The sequence below is a fragment of the Helicoverpa armigera genome, chromosome 5, assembly GCF_030705265.1.
Source record: "Helicoverpa armigera isolate CAAS_96S chromosome 5, ASM3070526v1, whole genome shotgun sequence".
Classification (NCBI taxonomy): Eukaryota; Metazoa; Arthropoda; class Insecta; order Lepidoptera; family Noctuidae; genus Helicoverpa; species Helicoverpa armigera.
The window spans coordinates 13,041,105-13,063,990 of NC_087124.1; the positions used below are offsets into that span (position 1 = coordinate 13,041,105).

At 35.4% G+C, this 22,886-nt stretch overlaps 1 protein-coding gene across 13 annotated transcripts in view; it reads right to left on the reverse strand.

Annotated features, from left to right (window-relative positions):
• Shakb (shaking B) overlaps positions 1-22,886 on the reverse strand; it is a 104,676-nt gene that overhangs the window by 42,957 nt on the left and 38,833 nt on the right. For 4 of the 13 annotated variants that reach the window (XM_064034718.1, XM_021332451.3, XM_021332449.3 and 1 more), the window contains exon 1: positions 17,222-18,095. The exons of 2 other annotated variants lie outside the window; for them this stretch is intronic. The gene's annotated coding sequence lies outside the window, so the exon portion shown is untranslated. Of the gene's footprint in view, positions 1-17,059; positions 18,096-22,886 lie in introns of those variants that run through there. 7 more of the 13 variants (XM_049842815.2, XM_021332452.3, XM_049842814.2 and 4 more) reach the window with 3 other exon arrangements.

The window sequence follows — 22,886 nt, forward strand, 5'->3', positions numbered from 1 at the left end:
TTTGCCCGCGGTTTTTCAATGTTTTATAGCATATTTTTTTATTATCGAATGTTGGTGCTATCTGTATTTTAGTTTTGGGGCATGTTAACGTTGAAAGTGTGTGGCTACGGTTATTTTTATTTATTGCATTTTTCTGTTTGGGAAAAACAATACCTATGTGGTATTATTTTATTTTGTCATTTCATTTGTATTATGGATCCAAATGAACAATAACTTACACAAAATGGACTAATTAGCAGACATGTATGGATATTTTTTGCTGCCATGTGAAGTTTTTAACTCAACTAAACCCTCAGTAAGCCCAATGTACAAAATAGTTTACAGCAATAGTGATGTTATATACGATATTAAAACATAAGCTAGCTAGCTTTAGCTACTACATTTCATTAAAATTGACACAGTGGTTATACACTAATGCCTCCCTAAGGATTCCGGATTCCCATATTGTAGAAATACAGAAACTGCATACTTATAACACCTATTATATCAGTGAGTTCTGAACACATAACTCCAATCAATAAACTATTAAATCATTATGTAAATACGTCGGCACTGTAATGCATTAAACGCATCGGCTCGGTTTACGTTCCGACGCCGCTGCCCGCTAATATTGAACTAGACACGGGAGAGTAGAGTCATTATGTAAGGAAGATGGAAAAACGTATAAAAACTATGTATTCCTATTAAAAGAAAGAGTTTTAACGATTTCCTTATTTGATTCCTATGAATGAATTCCTGAATTGGATTTGACTTTCAATTGAAATCAAAAACCATTGAGTTTTGTAATTATGAAAAGTATTTGAGATGTGCTCTTCATGAAATGCTCGATAGTTTCAACAATTCCTAGATTTACTAAAGCCATCCGAAAAAGAACTTGAGATATTTCATGAAACGATCGATTTACATTTAAAATTTTTTTAAAAGTTCTAATTTACATTTTTTTTCCACAAACGCCTAAAGATCGACCCATAATTGTAAGTCGGCATGCCCATCGCCAAATATCGGCAGCTCGGCAGAAATAATGATGTCATTTCTAACTCTTAAGTTGTTCAGAGATCATTGACACCTACCATTATGGAAACTGTGTTTATCGAGTATTATTATTTATCAAAAACAAACAAAACTGACAGAAGTTCATTCACCTTGAGTTTTTTGTGAAAAGCTTGTGAACTTAGTACCTACGCACAGACTTGACCGTGAATTCATGGCAATATATTGGTGGTAGTAGGCAAGCCAACTAAGGTTTGTTATCAGAATTAAGAAAAAATACATACGTTCAGACTATAAGAGCTCTCGCATACTGTAGACTTAATTGTCGACAGATAGTTGACATCTCCATGCAGATTTATGACCCCGATCAAATTGTCAGCCTACAAAAAGTTTGCAGTATGCTCTCAGGTTCCTTAATTATGTGATATTACATCAATCTGTATCACTTTTGTCCAAAAACTATCGCAGGTACATCTATTTCTCACTTCAATAAATTGCACAAAAAACTAATAGAACTATCCTTCGTTAGACACAAAATTGTTTACACGTTTAAATAAATTATTTGGGCTCGTAAAGCACGCGTCCATTCTGAAAGAATTCATCATTTTCAATGTAAACTGACCCATATTGCGTGCAACCAACACACACATACAATTCAATATTTAGATACATTAAAACGTTGTAAAAGGAAAAATAAATATTATTGTCTGACTACTGCTTCCAATATTCAATCCATCTTTTGATTTGCTAACCAGAGATAGTAGTTTTGACATTAGCCCCATACAAGTAATGTCAAATTCCTATCTCTAGTAACTAAAACAATCGATCGATAGATTATTGGGAATGGCTGATAAACTTTAAAACTGTGGAGTATTAAAGCTTATGTAAATAATAATTGTTTTGTAAATATAGTAGTTTAGTTTTAAGTTCTTAAAGTATTTTTCGACGGCTGCGTCGCTCGTTTTTTTTTAATAATCGTAAAAGAGTTTGTATCACTCTATAACGAAATATCTTTGGCAACAAAATAAAGAATGTATAAATGTTTAAATAAGCAAAAGAAAATGTTTATGAAGAATGCAATACATTTATGTTACTGTTATATTATCAAATAAAGATTTGAGGATTATGATCAAATGAGAAAATATGGCCTGTAAAATTATTAAATGTGAGTTTCTTCATCAAATCTCGTCAGAATTTTACCGCCACAGTTTAAGAATTCAGAAGAAAACTATAAAATATCTTGTAAAGTCTATATCTGTATGATATATCACAACATTTATTTATTTGATCACGCGCGAACAAATATACAACCTCTTTATTTAAACTTCTTGCGTTGTTGCCATAGACTAGTTGTCTGAGAATATAGAAGTAAGTCATAATTTTCTAACAATGTAATGATCATAACAAAGTAAGCTAATTTTTTTCCAAAAATATATAGGTATGAAGTAATGTGAATCGTGGGCGTTTTTGCATCAGAAACGTTACAATTAATAAATACAATAATTGGTGGCTATTTTTTATGCTGTAAAGAACTAGAAGTAAGTTGTAATGGTTCTGCCCCATGTAAACATGAGTAGCTATCGATTAGACAGCCATTTTCAATGCAGTACCACGGAGCATGAAAAATATATCGAACACCGTACCGGTGGAACATGCGACAATGACACTAAACAACAATTTAGTACCAATGTACACTAAGGGTGGTATCATACTTTTCAAATATCTGGGTTTAATCGAGATCTTATCATCTTACAACTTCATGAGTTACGAATTGAAACAGATTTGATCAAAATATTTATATAAATACCTAATGTTTGGGTTAAAATATCAGCACACATTATATTGTGGACAATTCCAATGTCGAACGATGAAACATGATAAAGCATACTTATTCAGAATAAAATATTTGCAAAGTGTAATAAAGCCTTAACTGGGATGTTAGCGACACGGGAATTGAATTATGGGTACTTATGCTTCGAACTTTATTGATACGTCATTTGAACAGAAATTACCCCTCATTGCCATTTGAGGGTTACGATTACAAGAGACTAAATATGCAGTAACCATTTTAGGCTTCCCAGGTATTAAATTGTTATTGATAATGAAAAGGATAAACATTTTCTTTAACCAACATATGTGACTACCTAAAATACCGTAACGCACCTAGAGTAACATTTGATAGAACGGACTCGATAGTTTCCCTTTGCCAAATCTTCATTAGATCGCATATAAAGAAAGAAAGCACGGACCGGTTTGTCCAAAAAGAGTAAATACATAAACGGATCGCGATCCTCTTTGCTTTTTTTCTTTACTTGCGATCTAATGAAGATTTGGCAAAGGGAAACTTTTGAGTCATCAAACTAAATGTCCGAATTATTTTGTAATTTTGAGTGCGTGGTAATTTACTTATATGTCGTGAGAAGGGCTGTGTTGGAATTTTGTTTTATCAGTCTTTTACGGACTCAATTCTGCATACCATGTCTTATTTTCGGAATCTCACAACAACTACTAGGCATAACGTTCTTTCTCATGGAATGCCCATTAGTCCAGGCCTAACCAAACGCAACCTAATCCAAGAACCACATCTGACCCAAATTCACTTGATACCACACATTTAATTCTCCAACGAATGCCAAGTTCGCTACCGAAATAATTCTTTCCGACAAATAAACAACTAGCCACGGTGTTAAGGCAGAAGTAATTACGATGGCCATGTTACCTATATTTACGTTTATTTATTCCACAGGGGCTATTCTCCGCGCGTCAGCAAGTATGGCGGTAAAAATAAGGTGTTGCCAGCCTTAAAAATAGTATTAGTGATGGATATTATCGGTGGTAGTGGGGAAATAAATGTTTTTGTGGTTGCGACATTTAATAGCAATGTGTTAGCTTTTAGCGTAGTGTTTTATTTTTGTTAGTAAGTTTTACCTGTTTGGTTTATTTTATGGGAGAAGGTCAAACACTCAATATGATGTCTTTAAAATGAGGTTAATACTAGTTTACTAATAGTTGTGCAACGTCATGCGAAATAGATCCACGTGCAGAAGAGCCAGTTTAAAAGTGCTTAAACAATTTTGTAGGGGATAACTTTAATAACTCAAGTTAAAATGACTTCCAAGTGTTTTATAAAACTGAATATACACTATATTACTGACTAGAAGAATACAAAAAAAACTCATTTCATTGTTCATGTAAAAAAGATGAACTGTAGTATTAATATTCTTGAATAGTTCAAAGATGATTGATAAATTACAGCAATAAATCCCGACAAATAAAACAGCTCACTTCCAACTACTAAACACTTAACAAATGGCGGCCATTTAAAAAAACATGGATGCCAAACTTGTCTGTGACAAGATTAATAAAACTTAATGTGTCGCGAGAATACAGCTAAATCCATCTCCATTCAGCCAACTATTTTAAACACTTATAAATAGTTTAGCACTTAAAAGGGTTATTTTGTTTCGGATGGCAACACTCAGTTCAAAAATGGAAAAGGAAAATATTTACGGCCAGTGAGAAGTGAGAAAAAAATACGTTTGACAGTTTTGTGATGACACAAAAGATGTCATGTTGAACGAGTGAATGAGTCAACGATAAACATCGTTCAAAAGGGACCAATAGATGTGTGTTTTGGGTGAAAAGGGATTCTGTATTCGAATTTTGAATAGGAACTATCCGCGGAATGAGCGCAGCTAGTGAATGATAATAATGTGGAATGAAACACTTATGTAAAGTTATGTGGGTTAAAAGATTTGATTTTCGACTGAAATTTTTTTGTCTAGAGATTTGTTGAACTTTGTCTTGTATAGTATCATTGGAACATTCTAAATACAGGAAAAAGGATTTATTCGACTTGTTCTGTAGATGTAGTACTTCTTAGCAATGGAGACTCTCTAAAGTATTTTCTTTCACTACCAATAAGTTACCCTTTACAAGTTATAAAAATTGATCGAAAGTTAAGTTAAGGACGCTACATCGTAAAGTCAGACAATGGTTTCATTTCAAATAGACCTATTATTTATGACTTGAGTTTAGCAAATTCAAAAGCGCATTTTATCTTGCCTGAAGAATAAGAGCCTTAATTTTGATACAATAATTTCATGAGATCCCAATAGTCCTAAGTAAAACCTATGTAAAATATCTTTAAGAACCTATAACATTACCATCTAAACTCTCTTAAAACCGAACAAAAATACAATCCAAAACCATTATTTCAATACACCACCAAACCAGATAAAGCTTACAGACTTCAGTATCCCGATATCGGATCGGATATAAATACAAACGGTTAACCGATCTCGGTTACGGAAAGCCAGTCAGTTGTCTAAAACCGTACGACTAGCATTGGTATATCTTAGACGTCAAAATAAAACCTTTAAAGTATGTGCTAGTGTCAAATATGACGGCTGTGCATTTATTTTGCATTTGAAAATATTGAAAATCCATTTATTATTGATAAGTATTGTGAGGAATATGATCTGTGATAGATGTTGGTTTGGGTTATGAATCTTTTGAAAAGTTTCTTGTAGTTTATAGTTATTTCTTACTATCTATGCTACTTGTGTAGTACATACCATAAAACTGCAGTGTTTGTTTGAACGCGCTAATCTCTGAAACCAAAGGGCCAATTTGCCAAAAAATATCGAAAAAAAATGTTTTTGCCCTTGCTAAATATGCATAGAAATGATAAACTTGATATCTACAAAAAAATTACGTTTTATAAAAAGTTAATAATACCGAATAAAAGCACTATAATTATTTTCCTATATCAATAATTCAAAGAGTTATTAATTCAAAAAAGCCATCAGCAAAAAAAAACGAAAGACAAATCTGTCTGGTTGTCTATGGAATCCCGTCATGTTTACATGTCACGATAAGCTTGACAAGTCGCGTTATTTACAGGCGAAGCCGAGTGGTGATTGTAAACTAGCTGGAATTAGCACTATAGAACTACATATGTCATTTAAAAATAAATTCAGTGTTAAATAGCCCAAAAATCGAGCAAGAAACCTTATTGAATTGTCATTATAGCTAGTAAAACCTGCGAGAGGACAGAATACTTACGGGCGATTCTCTGTAAGCTCGTAATCGGCTGTCCGGACCGATTTTTTCAATAAATAGTTTAATTCTTATTTAAAAAATCACCTTTTATGAAACTTTAACCCTGAAGCTTCACGGGCCCTTTGTTTTTATAACCATAATTACTTTAATTTTTTTTCTATACGTTTTAGAAGCTCGAAAAATACAGTCCCCTGGCTGTCCCTTTCACTGCATTCACACCTAGAAATGCGATTTCCGAAAAACTTGATGAAACTACTTTCACTTAGCAGTTAATATCACAAACAAAAATAATGAAATTATATTATTTTCGTAAAACAAGCACTCATTACAACTTTATTCATTTTAATAAACTCCTGTAAACTTTGTCCTGAGAATTTTAATACAGTCCCCTGCCAAAAATTTAAATCAATATTTAAAAAAAACTATAATATTTTACAATCGTTTTATTAGTGCAACGAAATGCAATTGTTGTGAAGTTGGCAAACTTATCAAATGCGGTAACGATACGCCATTCTGTTTAGTGTTAGAGCGTCATTTGTGAGGCGAACAAGCGTTTGGGCCGCTACCACACACAGGCCTCTGGTAAATAATTGTATGTAATTTAATTACTTAAATTATCTCTATTTATAGTTAATTGTTACATTATTTGTGCCTTAATTGATCAGTAGGTTCTTAAAAAACTATAAGACATCGGTTTCATAAATATTGTGAAATCTAACTGAAATACACAGTCCTCTGGCAACAGTCCTTTGCCAAAAAACGCAACAGGGGACTGTTTAACAAAACAGGGGACTGTGTATTCTGCGTATTGGTTTAATAGTTTTCATGAATTGTTTGTGTAAATTTATTCGCTTGTCTCTTTTATTAATTTTAGAATCAAACTATCATTGCATCGCATTATTTTTTTCCTTTATGAACTTGAATTATATTACACAGGCTGATCGAACGCACGTGATATGGCTCCTAAAAAGAAGAAGCTATCCCGAGAGGAATTACTACAAAAAAAGAGAGAATCAGAGCGGCAAGAGCGACTGCCCTATCTGACCTCCACAACTCAGTTACCCGTGCAACCGACTTTTTTTAACGACGCTAAAAATCATCAAATGACCCCTCCCGCTGCGGGTCAGAAGCGGTGAGGGAGTGTCAGACTCTTACTGACTAGAAATCCGTCGTGTTCCGTCGTAGGCCTTTAATGTACCAGGGCCGTGGTAACTCTTTCGTACAGTCCCGCAGCCCTAGAGGCCCTATGCCCTGCTGGGCCTCGCTAGGGTTGCTGACATCAACTTGAGGAGCGCGTGGAACTACGCACGCCACCGACACGGGTCTGTTGTCTAAAAAGACGCAGGAACGATGAACCATCTGAACTCATCGCCCACAGACCCAGGCCTACGGTGGCCGGGAGTCGTCTCGCGCAACCCGGCGCCCGTGGTGACTACCTGGTCCAGCCGGGATGAGAGATGCGAACTCTCTGTCGTTCCGCCGCCTACTTCGAGCATGACTGCTTCGCAGAAGGAGGCGACGGCATCCCATTCCTCTCGCCCCGGACCATGGCATGAACCAGGGCCGGACGCCCTCGACGAGGATCCGGCGGTGTCCTTCCCATGCAGGGCACTCCTGGACTGTGAGGTCCATCGTGTACTCGAAACTGTCCGCACAGTGGTGACACCCGGGCGCCACCTCAGGACCTATTCGATATTTCCCAAAACAACCGTGTCCGGTGAGGACCTGCGTCATGCGGTAAATGAGGGCGCCGTGACTCCTCCCGAGCCACTCTTCAAAGAGGTTCCCACTATGGTGGCGTGCCCTAACCCTGTACCCCTTAGTTCGACTGGTGTTAGACTTACTGGCTTCTGACTACCCGTAACGACTGCCAAGGATGTTCAATAACAGCCGAGACCTACAGTCTAACGTGCCATCCGAAACACAGTCTTTGGTGAAAAGTTGCATTGGTACTTGCCTGATCTGGAATCGAAGCCGCGCCCTCATAATTGACAAGTTGGTTCTTTACCCACGAGGTCCAAGACGCCTTTTCGCCGGTGACGTCATTGGTAAGCAGTTGAAAGAAATGGGTTATCAAACCAAACGTTCAAAATGGCGAAACACGTCTTTTTATAGTTCACAGTCACGTAGACATGAAGCTTAGCGCTCTTCATACTGCTAACATATTAACTTACAACAATCACCAGGAGTTGCTGGAAGATCTATGTTGCGACGTATAAAGATCTATGTCGTGTCATGCTTGCGGTAATAAAAACCCGAAATATATGGCTTTTGATCATAGAAAAGTCATAAAATGTGTGTTTCTGTTCACATTCAAAACAGTCCCCTGATGCCTCAAACAGTCCCCTGTTATGATTTTTTGGAAAATCGCTAATAACTCGGAAAATAGGTACAAATTCAGTGGGCCTCCTTGTCTAACTAAATAAATAGTTAATTTTCTTTGGCATAGGACTAGGTTTTTTGTCAAATTTAAAAAAAAATTGCCAGGACAGAATTTGTATGGAGCTGAACGAGCTTACAGAGAATCGCCCTTACCTAACAATAATGCAATTAAGCCTACAAAACATTATGTATTTTTCTTTAAAAGAAAAATACGTAAAAAGTTAATTTCTCCTTTATTTTCCTGCATCAATAGACTAGAAAGTTATTAACTCAAAAAAGCCATCAGCAAAAAACGACAGACGAATCTGTCTGGTTGTCTATGAAAGCCCGCCATGTTTACATGTCACGGTAAGCTTGACAAGTCGCGTTATTTACAGGCGGAGCCGGGCGGTGATTGTAAACTAGCTGGAATTAGCACTATAGAACTATGTCAGTCAGGTGTTGCTGGGTGGTCTTGCTAACTATAGACTCGTAAGTCTGTGTCTAAAGATTATATTGTGGTGTTTACTGATCTGTACTGATATTATAACCGCACACTAATCTCATCAACTACGGGTGCGATGTGAAGATTTCGGTGATAGATGGTCATCTTTTTGAAGAGGCTACCTCTTATCTGGGTTCGGGAAGTTAATTCTTTGGGACGTCAGTAAAACCACGTGGAACAGCTAGTGTGTTTTTAATCGTTAAATTAAAATATATTTTAAACATAAGTGGTATGTTTTGACCTTTCAATAGTTTAGTTCATACAAATTCTTCCTAGAATCCATATCCACGTAATAGAGAAAATAGACGCTCTTAATATATTGCACCTTCCGAGAAACGAAGACGAATCGTAATCCTGACGATTACAAACTCCTTACATCCGTTGAGAACTAATTGAACGTTTTAAAAAATAATTTCAACGCATTGGCGCCAAAAACAACATACTTCATTTGTTTATCTGTGTATGTGTCACGTCAAGAACGGCTGGAGTGATTCGAATGCTACTTTCTCTGATACATTTCTTGGAACGCCGGAAATATTTCCTGTCAAAGAGAATGGACTCTCTGACAGTTCAAGGGCGGAAAAATAAGATTTTTTCATCGAAATTCATTCTTAATATTTTGTAGTGATCATCTGCGATTATAAAAAACTTGCTTCTGTCAGCGGTTTCACTCGTGTGCTATGAGAACTTCAACATAAAATAGGTATAATAAAAAGTTGCTTTTGTCGTCTTCGATCAATGGGCTATCTAACACTCAAATAATATTTTACAAATGGGAGTAGTAGTTTCAAACAAAACTGACAATACAACAGATGGAATTAAACCCACCCATCTAAAAATTAAGTCAAGAAAAGGAGTAAAACCTAGAGAAACATGACCTAGTGACTTTGGAACATTTTATGTAAAAAAGCGTACTTAAATATAGATAACATGGTCGCATAATTTAATTTATTAAAAAAAAAACGTTCGTTCGTGTGGTCCGAATTCCGTGTCCATAACTACAGCATACTATAAAATATCCGGGTCATATATCTGCGAATGAAAAGTGTGGGATATCGCTAGCCAGACAGTTCGTTTTATGAAGTTTGCTCAGGAGCAAATAGACACGTCACTAATACCGGGCGATCCGGGGCGATTAATCGCTATCGCCTAGCTTGTACGTAGTTTCGCACCTATGCTATTATGTTTTAGTAGTTGTTAACTGTATTTGGGATTATAGATAGATATAAAGATATATTCTTTATTAAAATTACAAGGAAAAAACTACCTAAATATGTATTTCAAAGTTTAGTTGAAGCAAATGGGCGGTCATTATTGTTAAAAAAACGAACTATTACAGACAACCTTATAGAGGGCGATTTAAGACAGTTATGTATTGGTTAAACTTAGATAATAAATATCTAAGATGCCAATTAAAAGAAAACAGGTAACCTGTGTGAGTGTTTTTATTGAATTTCAGTGGAACTTTGAAACCTGAGTGAAATGACGAGCGTAGGTAATGTTACGAGTGTTTATATTTACGTCTGGCAATAATTAAAACTTTATTGCAAATCAAATTACTGACGTCCACAAAGTTCAGCCATATCAATCCTCTTTAAAACAGACCTCGACACGAACAGCGAAAAAAGAAAACAAACGCCAAAGAATATTTATTTTAAACAATTATTTGCGTAATAATTTCAAATATCGAAGCGAGTGTAAACGCTCCACAACCGACTTCATTTATAAATACATAATAAACTTCCTACATGCCAAAATAGACTGGTGTACCGACACAATCTCACTTCGCGATCTGCGCGTACGCCTATCACGTCGTACGCAGACTCTATCATTGACTGAAATTGAAAAAATAAACGGAATCATTCGGTAATACGATTTACGATTGTAAATAATTATAATAGGCGTAAGTATCGAGCCAAGGTTCGGCTCTGGTTCGTTTAGTTAATCATTTATTTTGTGAGCTTGCACGTTCCCGGTTTTAGGAATTGACACCTCGTGTGTAGGGCTGCCTTCTTCAAAAAATATTTCACATCGTTTTCTGAAAGAATTATCTAGAAATCTCGGAAATAAAGCAAGTAATATTCTTCAATTTTTGACCAAAAGTAAACCGTATTTATAAAAAGAAAAATTTTGCTATAAAGTATACAGGATTGCTTTCCAGTAAAAACGGTGGAAACCCCACAAAAATAGAAAGTTTGACAACCTTAAACACAGATAAAAAACAAATCATTCAATACATCAATGCGAATGTTTAGCTGTCGACCATTTAGCGATACATTGCGAGCTACGTTCGTACCTCTTACTAACGTGCTCGAAGAAAACACGCAATAGGTTGTGAAACATTTACGAGAGATTTCCTAGCAGCCTAGTAGGTAGTTTCCTAGTAGGATGGTAATAGCCCGTTCGTGGATAGACGAGGAAAATGCGTCAATGCGTAGGTTTGTTTGCATTTAATTAATAAAGAAAAGTTGCTCACTTTTATTATAGTCGGTTGCTATGTTTGATGTTTTTGTAGTTTAGATAATAAATATTGTTTTATCGTGTATTTTGTGTGGGATATACCTCTAGTATTGAAGTTTAAGTTGGGTGTGTGTATTATTAGAGTTTGATATAAGTTTGTCTGATTAGGCATTTCTGTTTGAATGCCGTCAGCACTTAAGACAAAACGCATATTAAAAGTATATTCTCTCTCAAAACTCTTATTCTGAAAATATATTATGCAAAATATGTGTTCTAAAAATACCTATGTTAACATGTAGCTTAGCGATTAAAAGTATAACACAGTTCAGCCACCTAACCTATAAAAATAAAAGATAAGTGTGCATCTTTAAAAATTCGTCACAAAGACTTCACAAGATGAGCGATATCCTTAAAGATAAAGATTGGGGTGAAGTGATACCCAAATCTGATACCATACGATTAGCATGAACGCATTTTGTCGACTGAAAATTTGTAAAGATTCGACCTTGACATAATTATAGCCGTAGCAGGTCATTATCTACTTGATTATAAAGGCAACTGCTAGAAACATTTGACTTAAAGTACATTAGATTATTACTTATATTTATCCCTATATTCGTACCTACTCATTAATTTTAGCTTTAAAAAATACTCGTATGTTTGTTCTCCTGTTACATAATTATCTTCAACCCTTTTAAGCGTTACGGTACAAAATGATATATTTTTTATATTAAACAGTAAACGTATCTTTTGACTTTAGAATATTAATCCTTAGGTACTCATTCCATGGCACAAAACACATCTAAAAAAGATGGTCCGCTATCCTATCTAAAACACTGCATTGCATAAAAAAGTAAGATCCCTCTCTATCCTAACACAATGTTCTTAGTAGTAAATTCCTCACTAAAGCCTAAAGGGATCAATCCTTCAATATTTTTAATAGTTTCAAGTGGGGATGAACTTGCTATAAATATAAGATAAAGTCTGGTGAATGGCGCAGAACAGTCGTATTTTGAGACGACTCGGATCAATTAAGATTGGAATGTCAATGACCTCGCAGGTACATGCCGCTGACTCAACCTGGATACAGTTTGTAGCTTTGTAAAGTCTGAATAGATTGGCATTGAAAATTTGCGAATACCTAGGTAAGTTAAAAATGTTGCTAAGAAATGTGTACTTAGTTTCTAGGAATTTGGGTGTGGTTCTAATAGTTCAAAAAGCTGTGAAATGGTGAAAAAAGGGAGGTTGCAGAATCGTGTAGTTTTTTCTTTTTTTAATCTGGATTGTCTGTACAGAGTGGACTTCCATATGGGTCCCATACAAAAGTATTGTAGGTGAAATAGGTTTCCATTATTTTGGTTGTACCTCTATTTTGGACTACTAAACCAAAGTGACTGAAAACAAGACACATTTTTCACGTGAGCTTTTGTCAGCATATAGCTTGGCAAAAAAGTATATAATTAAATTATGAGGAATACGAATTATATACGATAGGTACCAAAATTAAATAGCTATTTAAATTTTTTCATCATCATATGTCTAGCACTTTTCCAACTATATGATGGAGTCGATGATGATGAATAATTTTCATCCAAATAAAGCTTTAGAAAGGCAAAAAATATTGTGTGTAGCAACAAAAGTATTAAACATCAAATAAATAAATAAACCAACACGGCCAGTTTCAGTGGCTCACCACTGAATCGTAGGGACAATAAAAAGCCATGACAACAATATAATAAGCGGCCATGGGACGTTATGGGGAGCTATGGCGGTTCTGACTCATTACTCAACACGGCCGAGTTTCTTCGTCTTGTATTGTGGTGTTTAGTTTCTTTATAATGTCAAATTGTACCTAGCTTGTTTTTTACATCCTTTACCTTGTGGGTGATAATTTTCTACAGCTTCGGGTTTGTGAAAAGAATTATTTTTTAAATGGGCAATAATTTTTGTTATAGAAAAGCGAAACGAATCATTTTTCAATCAACATAGTGGAAAAATATACAGCACAAAATAACGTTTGTAAGTTCTAAGGCTCACATATTTTTGTATCTATTTTTTTTTTTATTTACCGAATATACAAATGTATGCATTAGTTTTAGATATTTTACATTGGGAAATTATTTTCATACATTTTGGAATGTTTTAAATTGGAAAAGCGTTGTCATGCTTATACAACTAAATCTTCTAAATAGCGAATGCGATTTACAAATAATTTCCTAGACATCTCGCCTGCACTAGCCACCCAAGGAATGCTACACAACGCTAAATAAACATCAGTTTTCTTCAGTTTGTATTTTTTCAAACGAACTGGCCAATAAAACGGAGTTTACAACGGCGCGCGCGCATGTTTTACTTGTCCGTTTATTGGTGTTGAATAAAAATATAGATCTATGTAGTACTGCATAGATGTGGGACTGTCTTGTTTGTTTTAGCGGTTGCAAGCACTACTGTTAACTTCTGGGTTAAGTTAAGAGTTGTCGGACTTTTATATGAGAAGGTTTAGAAGCGGTGAAAATTGTTCGTTTTTGGGGTGCTATCTTAATGTAACCTTTAATGTGGAAAAGCGCAAATCTTGTTAGCCTGATTGCAATAAGGAGACATTTTTGACTTTGAATTATTGCCATCATTATCGACATCAAAATACTGAATAAGTACTGGAAGGTCGTACTACTACGCTCAGGGACTAGCTATAAGAGCACCATTTCCCTAGGTAAAGTATCGTCTTTTATTCATGATATATTCCTTTTCGAATCAAATTCGTTTTTAATAAATGGTGTTTCACATTCATGAAACCTATACTGGAAGCTAACACCGAATTAGGTAGAGCAACTTCTAAACTCCACTTCTTTTCCAAAACTGCATATTCCTTACACTATTTTCTCTCAAACAAATAACTATAAACACCATCACAACACCATCACAACACTATAGATCACCACGAAGCGTTTAGCAGCAAGACTGCACAAAGTTGACACTGGTTCATTCCGTAAATACGTTTCGTAGAAGCAGCGGTTTGCAGAACGCGCCGACACTTGTGCACATGATATATTATAGCAAAGAGGTACGATTAGCATATGTGAATTGTGTAATGTTTGTGAAAACTAATTAAGGGCTTTCATAGGATTTTAATGATTTATTTTAACTTCTATAAAATCGGAAAAAATTCTTGATTTGTTGGGAAGCTACAATATTGTCGAGTAACATAGTCTATCTTTAAGGCGGGGCGTGTTTCTATAGACCCGGAAGAAACCGCGGACATAAGCTTGTATATTGCTGTAAGTCTTACATCTTGCATATAAATATTGTGAAGAAAGAGACGTATGTAGGTGTGTATGTATGGGGAAATCCCCGAAATTACTGAACCGATTACAATGTAACATTTTACTGCAGTAAGCTGAAATTGTAAAAGTAGGTGCCTACCACACTACAAAATTGTATATACAGGCAATAAAATATTTTGACAATAATATAACAACATATTTAGTGACCGTACTAACATTAGTCGGCCACATTATTAATCACAAAGTCTGTGAGGTGCAACCCTTTTTATTGGATGCACCCTATATATGCATGTTGCACCTTTTTGTAGCTGTCTTGTGGGTGAAGACGAATGGCTCTTATTGTGGCAAAAGTTACGACAAGCAGAAGAGAAATTGTGTGTAGTTGACGCTAAAATTAGTCGAGTAAGTTAATGTTTCTGTAACTCCACTATTAATATTATTATAAACGCGAAAGTTTGCATGGAATGATGGATGTATGGATGTTCTTCTTTTGATGCAAAAATCTACTAAATGGGTTGGATAAACCTTGGTATTAATTATGTCTTGTATAGATCCGAATTATAGGCTACTTTTTACCTCGGAAGGCGTGTGAAACCAATGGTGGAAGCTAGTAAAATATACGTTGCATTACTAGAAATCAAATAAAAAGTAACAGAAATATTTCAAATTAGGGAAATTTCGTTAAAGGTAGCACACCTATGATAAAATGTACCTAAACTGATTATGAAGTCTATTTATCATAAACATATTTAACAGACATAAAAAATCTTTCTTCTTACAAAAGACTGCATTCTGTAATAAAAGTGTAAGATTTAAAGAAAAGCCAAGTACACAGAAAGCTATTATAACAGTAGCTATTCCGTTGTAAAATTGTATATTACGACCACATTGGGTGACAAGGAAATAAGCCATATAATTTGCATTTGTAAGCAGTTCATGATGAAAAACTATTTTTGTACTTATTGTCTGTTTATTTCTACGCATTAAATATACTTTATGTAAATTATTATAAACACGGTTTTGTAAATATTCCTGAACGTTAAAAACTCTATGGTGTCTTAACTTTAAAGTGACATGCAGTTATGTCAATCAAACTTGCAGTTTAAACTCAAAAATAGACTTCCATTACTAGAAGAATATAAAAGATTTGTTAATTATTTCCCATATGTCACGATGGGCATAACATTTTCAACGAAACTATGACCATTTAATGTCAGTCAACATCGGGCAGCCAGCAGCCGCCATTAATCGGTAATGGCTAATGAGTGACAGAGAAAAGCGCGGGAAAGTGGAGGCAAAGATAACGCTCATTCTGCCTAGCGATACGTAATAAATGTTTATTTCAGTTCGTTAAATTACTTGGGGATGATTTACTTATTGATTTGTGTCGTTCATATTTTTTTTTGTAGTTTGTAAGTTTGGATATTGATCGTATGGTAATTCCTAAGGATAAAATACTGTATGTAGATAATTATTAATCGTTAATCTTATCTGTATATAGTGATATTGCGACATAAACCAAGAGCTAAATATCATCTCAAACACGAATAATTGCATTATCACTACCCAGCTCCTGAAAAAGAGTCCCCAACGCATAGGCAGCCCACGGTAGGCATAATTAATATAAAAACCGCGGTCTCGATTAGCCACTGTTTAATGTACGAGGTACATTGTAATTCCAAGCAGACCGCTCCCGATATTGGGTCAACATTGTCCAAACGCCTCGTACGATGAACTATGAGCATTATCGAGCAACGTTTCGCAACTTGTCGTAAATCACCACGCAGGTTTGATCCAAAACGGACTGGTTCCTCAGAATTAGATTCTAAAAAAAGTTTTGTTTTTAAAAACAAAAAGTTGCAGAATTGGGTTGTGTAGTTTGAATTGAGAAGGGGTTCCTTTTATGAATTGTATTGGAATGTATTCGATTGTCATTTTATTTTGTGATTGGTTAAATTTGATTCTTTTTGCTTTCAGTAATTTTTTACAAAATGATGAGTGAATTTGATTAAGTTTTTACATAACTATTGAAACTATTACGTTCGAAAAGTTCAAGTAAGAATTCACATAATTATGAAATAATAGTTATAATGTTGAAAGCTATTGCAGAAAACTTCCAAATTAAACATTCACGGTTTTCATTAGCGGTGCAACATAAAACAGTGTAATTGTAATTACTTTCAGAACATGTACAGAAACGTGGACTACACGCTTTAATTTCTCACCGCGCTGTTATTACGAAACTGGAATGTAAACAAATACTAACGAACACCTTGATTAGTTGCAAAACTCCACCGCGTCGGGGCTTTGTGAGAGTTAATTAGAACTAGTCGTCTAATTACCACGTTCCGCTGTAGCAATCACTTGCAGCAACTGCTAACATGGGAACCGTACGTACCACGGGAACTGCACACTGACGGGAACTCAACTAATTCGCGAGTAACGCGTGTCACACTGTCCCGCGGCTCACGTGTCGATAGAGAACATGCCGCCGAGCAGTTCGCGATCGCCACAGTTTTCAGACACAATTTTAATGCATGCTTTTTATTTTGTCATTAACCTTCGGGGTGCTCCGGTTTCGAATCGGCAACGTTTTATTTTTGAAACACGGTTACGCGCCGCGGTGATTAGCGGCGAGTCGACGCGTGCACCGGTGTCGCACTCACTGGCAGCCCGGGGGCCCGCACTGCACCGCCGCACCCACTCTCATCGAAAAACTTCCAAAATTCGATAGAAAAAAAGTTCGCGAGCCGTTTCCAAAAGTTGCGTTTGGCCGGTGTCGGCGGCGCGGGCAGGCGCGAGCGGCGCGCACAGACGATCGCGGCGACTGGCCCGCCTCGCGCTCAAAAAGCTCCTTACGTTAAATACATACAGGGCGATGTGCATTCTATTTATAAACTTAAGTTGGGCGTGCGGCACGCGCGTGCAGCGCCCGCCACTGCCTACATTAACATCATAATATTTGAAGTTATTAGGTCAGCTGATGAAACGTGCTGCGGCAGGCGGGCGCGCTCGGCCGCTGCTGCCGCGGTAATTAGCAGCACCCGCGTCGCTGCCGGCGCCGTCCGCCCTGCATCACTCGCTCATCCACCACTAAGTAGGTATAATAGTTACACATTGGAAGGGCTCCAACAATAATACAGATATGTTACGTTTTATGATGATCGTGAGAACCGTTTTGACGCGCTGCCGCCGCACACCCGACGCGCTCCGTTTTCAATTTTATTTTATTTACTAAAATAACATCTTTAGTTACCGTGCAAACTATAAAAACCGCAATAAATATCGAGTTCGACATTCAAATTTATTATCGTGGAACAAAATGGCTTCATAAGTAATATTTCAGTGATGGTTTTTCGAAAGCTTTTGCGTCAAAGAGTGAAGAGCGTGGATGGGCACGCAGCTACGCTATGTTGACGAAGCTTGACAAGTGACAAAACAGCTTACTACACCATGAAACGAGGGGGACTAGTTCCTATATAAAAAGTAAAACGCCAAGAAAAATCAAAGTCTAATGACACGGTGCTCGATAAATCTTTGAAGTTTATCCCTGCATAAATATCTTAACACATATAACAACTAAATTGGACGCGTTGAAATTGTTAAACCGTTTATCTTTATAAATAAAACTGGGTTTAAAGTAATAATTTATTATTTTTATGGCCGCCTTGTAAATGAGTTGAAAACTTTATTTCTTGGTGTCAAACTGTCATATGGTTATTTTATTTTGGCAATATATTATATTGCTAATGACTAACTACTTAGCTGGCCTCCATGACAGCGAGGAAATTTGACAAAACGAGAAATAAATGGATAAAATTTTTGGACTAAATGACGTTTATGCATAAAATAATTAATTAATGACGTAAATAACAAAAATCTTATGAAAATAACAGTGACATGGGAAAACTGGGCGTGATAAATAATGTGTAAAATACGTATTGAATCTGTTATGATCATAAACTGAAGTTGTGAGTACAAAACGTATATTTCATTGGCGCAATAAATCAGATAACATATTTCTCTCTTTTGTTCTTACTTATTTTGTTTTTAATGTAGGTATTGAATTTGTCCATGTGTTAGTCGGTCTGAATGTCCTGGATTTGAAATCTTATGGATAAATTGTTAGGTTTCAAGATTTGAAAAGTTTTCATTAGTCGTAATATTTGTGAAATATTCATTACCTATCCTAAATATTTCGTAATTGGTTATCCCTAACTTCTTGTATAGTTTTCAGTATTCCGAATTTTATTATTATTGTTATGTATATATATATTATTATGTATTCAGACTACAGACTATATTTATGTATTACTAGGAAATATATACAGAGTAAAGATTTGATTGTTTGGTTTTTTGAAGCCGCGTGGATCAGCTTACTACACTGACGAAAGACCTCAAAAAGTAACTATATAAAAACTTGTATAAACTGTTATAAACATACAGCACCATCGAAAAAAACTAAAAATAAATTCAAGCTACCTAGTGAAGTATTGCAATTTCGCTAACTCGACACGTGCTAAGTTCTCAAGCACTAAAACTTTAAGCTGTTTCCTTCCAAAGAGCCGTGGTGTTGCCAGTTATAGTTTATGCAAATCCCAACTACACCGGTGTTGCCCACTTTACAGTGTTATTCGTCTTGTTTAAAGTTTTTGTTGCAATTTTGTTGTTTTTACACATATAATAGGTAAAAATCTTCTATCAATCCCAATTATATTTTTTTGGACCGTTAGTGCTCATGTAATTTTTCTTCATCTGTAAGTATTCGGTTGTATGACACTGCTTCTTTGCCCGCGGTTTCACCCATGTCCCGGTGAACTTATTCCCGTATCGGGATAAATACACGTAACTTAAGTTACTCATCGATGGTGTAGCTTCCCAGTTATTATTTTTTTAAGTCGGTACAGTAGTTTTAGGGCCTTCAGGGTACAAACAAGACTTTTCTCTATTATATTACAAGAAATAAACTCCTAAAACTATTAACATTACAACTTCAGTTGGAGTTCAACACATTTTCGAAAGCCATACGAAATAATCATATTCAATCATGCCAATACTATTAAACATCCGCAAGTGGACATCAATTCCATGAAATTACATCTATTTAGTGTCAAACGGACGCGCATACAAACATATTTCTATTAGGGTGCGTTCTAACCAAACCAGTAACTGACTCAATAATTTATGTATCACTATCAAATAATTTTGTAAAGAACAATAAAGAATGCTTTGCGATTGTGTAAATTAAAAAAATAATTATATTATTTATCATCCGCCTTTTTCTACCATCCTACAGCGGGGCACAGAATTCCTCTCACAGAGAGAAGGAATGAACGTTAATATCACAGAAATCTTAAAGAGTTGATATCCACGCTTGCTCAATTGTTGATTTCCAAAGTTGTTTTTCTTTACCTTAAATACATATAAACTTAGAAAAATTGCATTGGTACTTGCCTGATCTGGAATCGAACCTACATACTCATACTTGAGAGAGGTTAGTGCTTTACCCACTAGGCCACCACGACTTTAATAATGCTTAACCATTATAAGAATGCTCTTTGTAGCTCTGTAGTTCTATGTAGCTATAGTTATATGTTCGCTTGTTCTAAACGCACCCTAGGTACAGTAATTTGTGAGGCGACCGACAGATGGTGTTGTGTAAACTAGAGTGACACTTTCAGTAGACTGCCGACTGAATAATGGGGGTTTGGTTGCTGAAATCTGTTATGGGGTGGGAAATGTGAGTTTATAGATTAAAGTTTAAAGTTATTCAGTAATTAACAAGCTGAAAAGAGTGTTGGTTTGATTATTCTTTCAGTCTTACGTAGGCTATAGTATACATTTCATCCGAGTGTAAGTAATAATACCACTATGCGGGTGAATCCGCTGGCGAAAGTAAGTTTTTTTTTATAAATGGAAAGTGGACATAGTTACTAATCAAGAAATAAGTGTTCAGTTGAAAATGCACTTTCTTAATAAAAACTACTATATATTATTTTAAACTGAGATATTTACCTTTGAATCTTCATATAATGACTTCGAATATAAATTAACTGTGTCCATTCCATATTGAGTAAGTATTGCCCTGTCAGTATATTTAACCAACCTCAAAAAAAGCGAAGGTATGTACATAAAAACTGTGAGATAATGTGTTTTTATTTATTTTAATGAATGGACGTTTTATTTAGGTTTCCTTGGGCGGTCCCTACATTGTAAACATTGTGAGTTTATTCTCAAAACAAATACCTGATCAGTTATTTTATTGAACTGGTTACGTCAATACGTTTCAGCGTTATGTTCCGAAAGATATATTTTTGGGGTAGCTTGGTGGATTTTTAAAATAAATTCATTGAAAGATTAATTTTGAAGAGTGACCATGGTATTTCTTGATTTCTTGCCCTTTCTTCTTCATAGGAAGCTACTTTTGAAATGGGCAAATATAATCTTTATCTTTAATTGTGATGTTCATAAGTGCTTGTAAAAGCCTAAATGCAATGATTCGATTCCTGGTAGATTTTTCTAATAGCATCCCAAAGCCTAGTCATTTGTGCCTTCAATAAGAATAAAAAAAAAAGAACATTAAACTTACTTTTCAAGATCGAAAGGAATAGAAATGCCATTTGCAAGCTCTGTCTCGGATGATGAAGTATAAGATACCATCAACTTCATCATCATAATGACAAAACACTCTTATTATTAAAACATAGAAATTAAAATTCAAATGTACGGTTTATATATACGAAAAATATACTAAGTCAATTTTCATAACTTTTCAGACATTTTTCATCAGAATTCAACCTGAAATATGTGAGACGTGAAGGATTATGCAAATGAGCAGTTTGATGCCGCGACAGTTCGCAGCGACCCACTTGCAGGTGAGCTGTAAACATTACAGATGGACAATACCGGACGGAATCGTTGAGTGTGAGGCATGAGCGGTAGCGATTTTGTAATGGTATTAAGTAAGTTAACAAAACCTTTAGAGAATGACGGTTTTTTCTGTGACTAATTTTGCGAAATGAATCTATATTGGTTGTAAAGAAATTAGATAAATAATTCAATCATAATGGAAAGTTTTTCACTTTTCTTCTTAGCTGTAACACAATTTAAGGAAATATGAAAAGTGAAAAGTAGAAGGGGTGATGTCTCATTGCGCATTGAAATCTTTGTCCTAAAAACTGTTAATCTTATCTGGCAGTTGGCATGAGCTTACCCATATCTCATCGTATACAGCATATCCAGCTTGAGGGTAACTATTACGAACATCTAGATGTTCGAAGTCATATCAAGTCATCGAAGTCTGGACTTCGAGCTATTTTATGAATATGTCTAAAACCCACAAAGCTATTCCCGACACCGTAGTAGTTATATGCGACTACTAGACCAACGCAGAAGATATAACTAAGTAGTTTAAGTTTTAAAACGCCTTTCTCTTGTAACTTAAACCCCACAGGTCGGCAGAAGAGTGGCACGTGCGCGAACACTAAACGCGAGTACGTACGTATTGGCGAGACACCGTGTACAGACATTAACATACTTACCGATTTACATACTAGATGACCGTGTCTGTTTGTCTGTCTATCAGTCTGTCTGTTTTTTTTTTTTTTTTAAATATTTTAGAAGTATTTATTTACGACACAACCGAACCTTTCGTTACAAGAACAACCCATGACAGACATTTTTTAGAATAAGTTATATTGCTCATGGTTTGAACTGTACTATGTTTTTTGCTATATATTTTATTAGGAAAGTTTTCATTTTACGTTCACGATTATCAGGTAAACACACTAGCAAGCTTCTATACAACCGTCCCATTATTTTGGAATATTTTCTATTATTGTCTAGTTCGCAGTTAAGAGCTTTTATATTCTATTTAAATTAGCCCGTTGCTTAATATATAACAACAGTCTAAATTCAGCAACTATGGGATAACTGCTTATGCAAACGAGCTCATTAACTGAAATTATAGTTGTTGCAAAGCGTTAATAGCCATGAATTAGTTATTTATTTAATAAACGGTATGTTAAGCTAAATGGTCGTTTGAAACCCATGGTTTAATAACTTATTACATTTATTTTTTAATTTTGAGGCTTCATTACACATGTGATAGAGAGATTCATAAAATTTATTGAACAGTAATGCGTAAGTATATGTATGTATTTCGAGAATAATTCGGGTCTCTACAAAAATCTACCTAATTTATCTATATTTTAGTCTTGGAAACA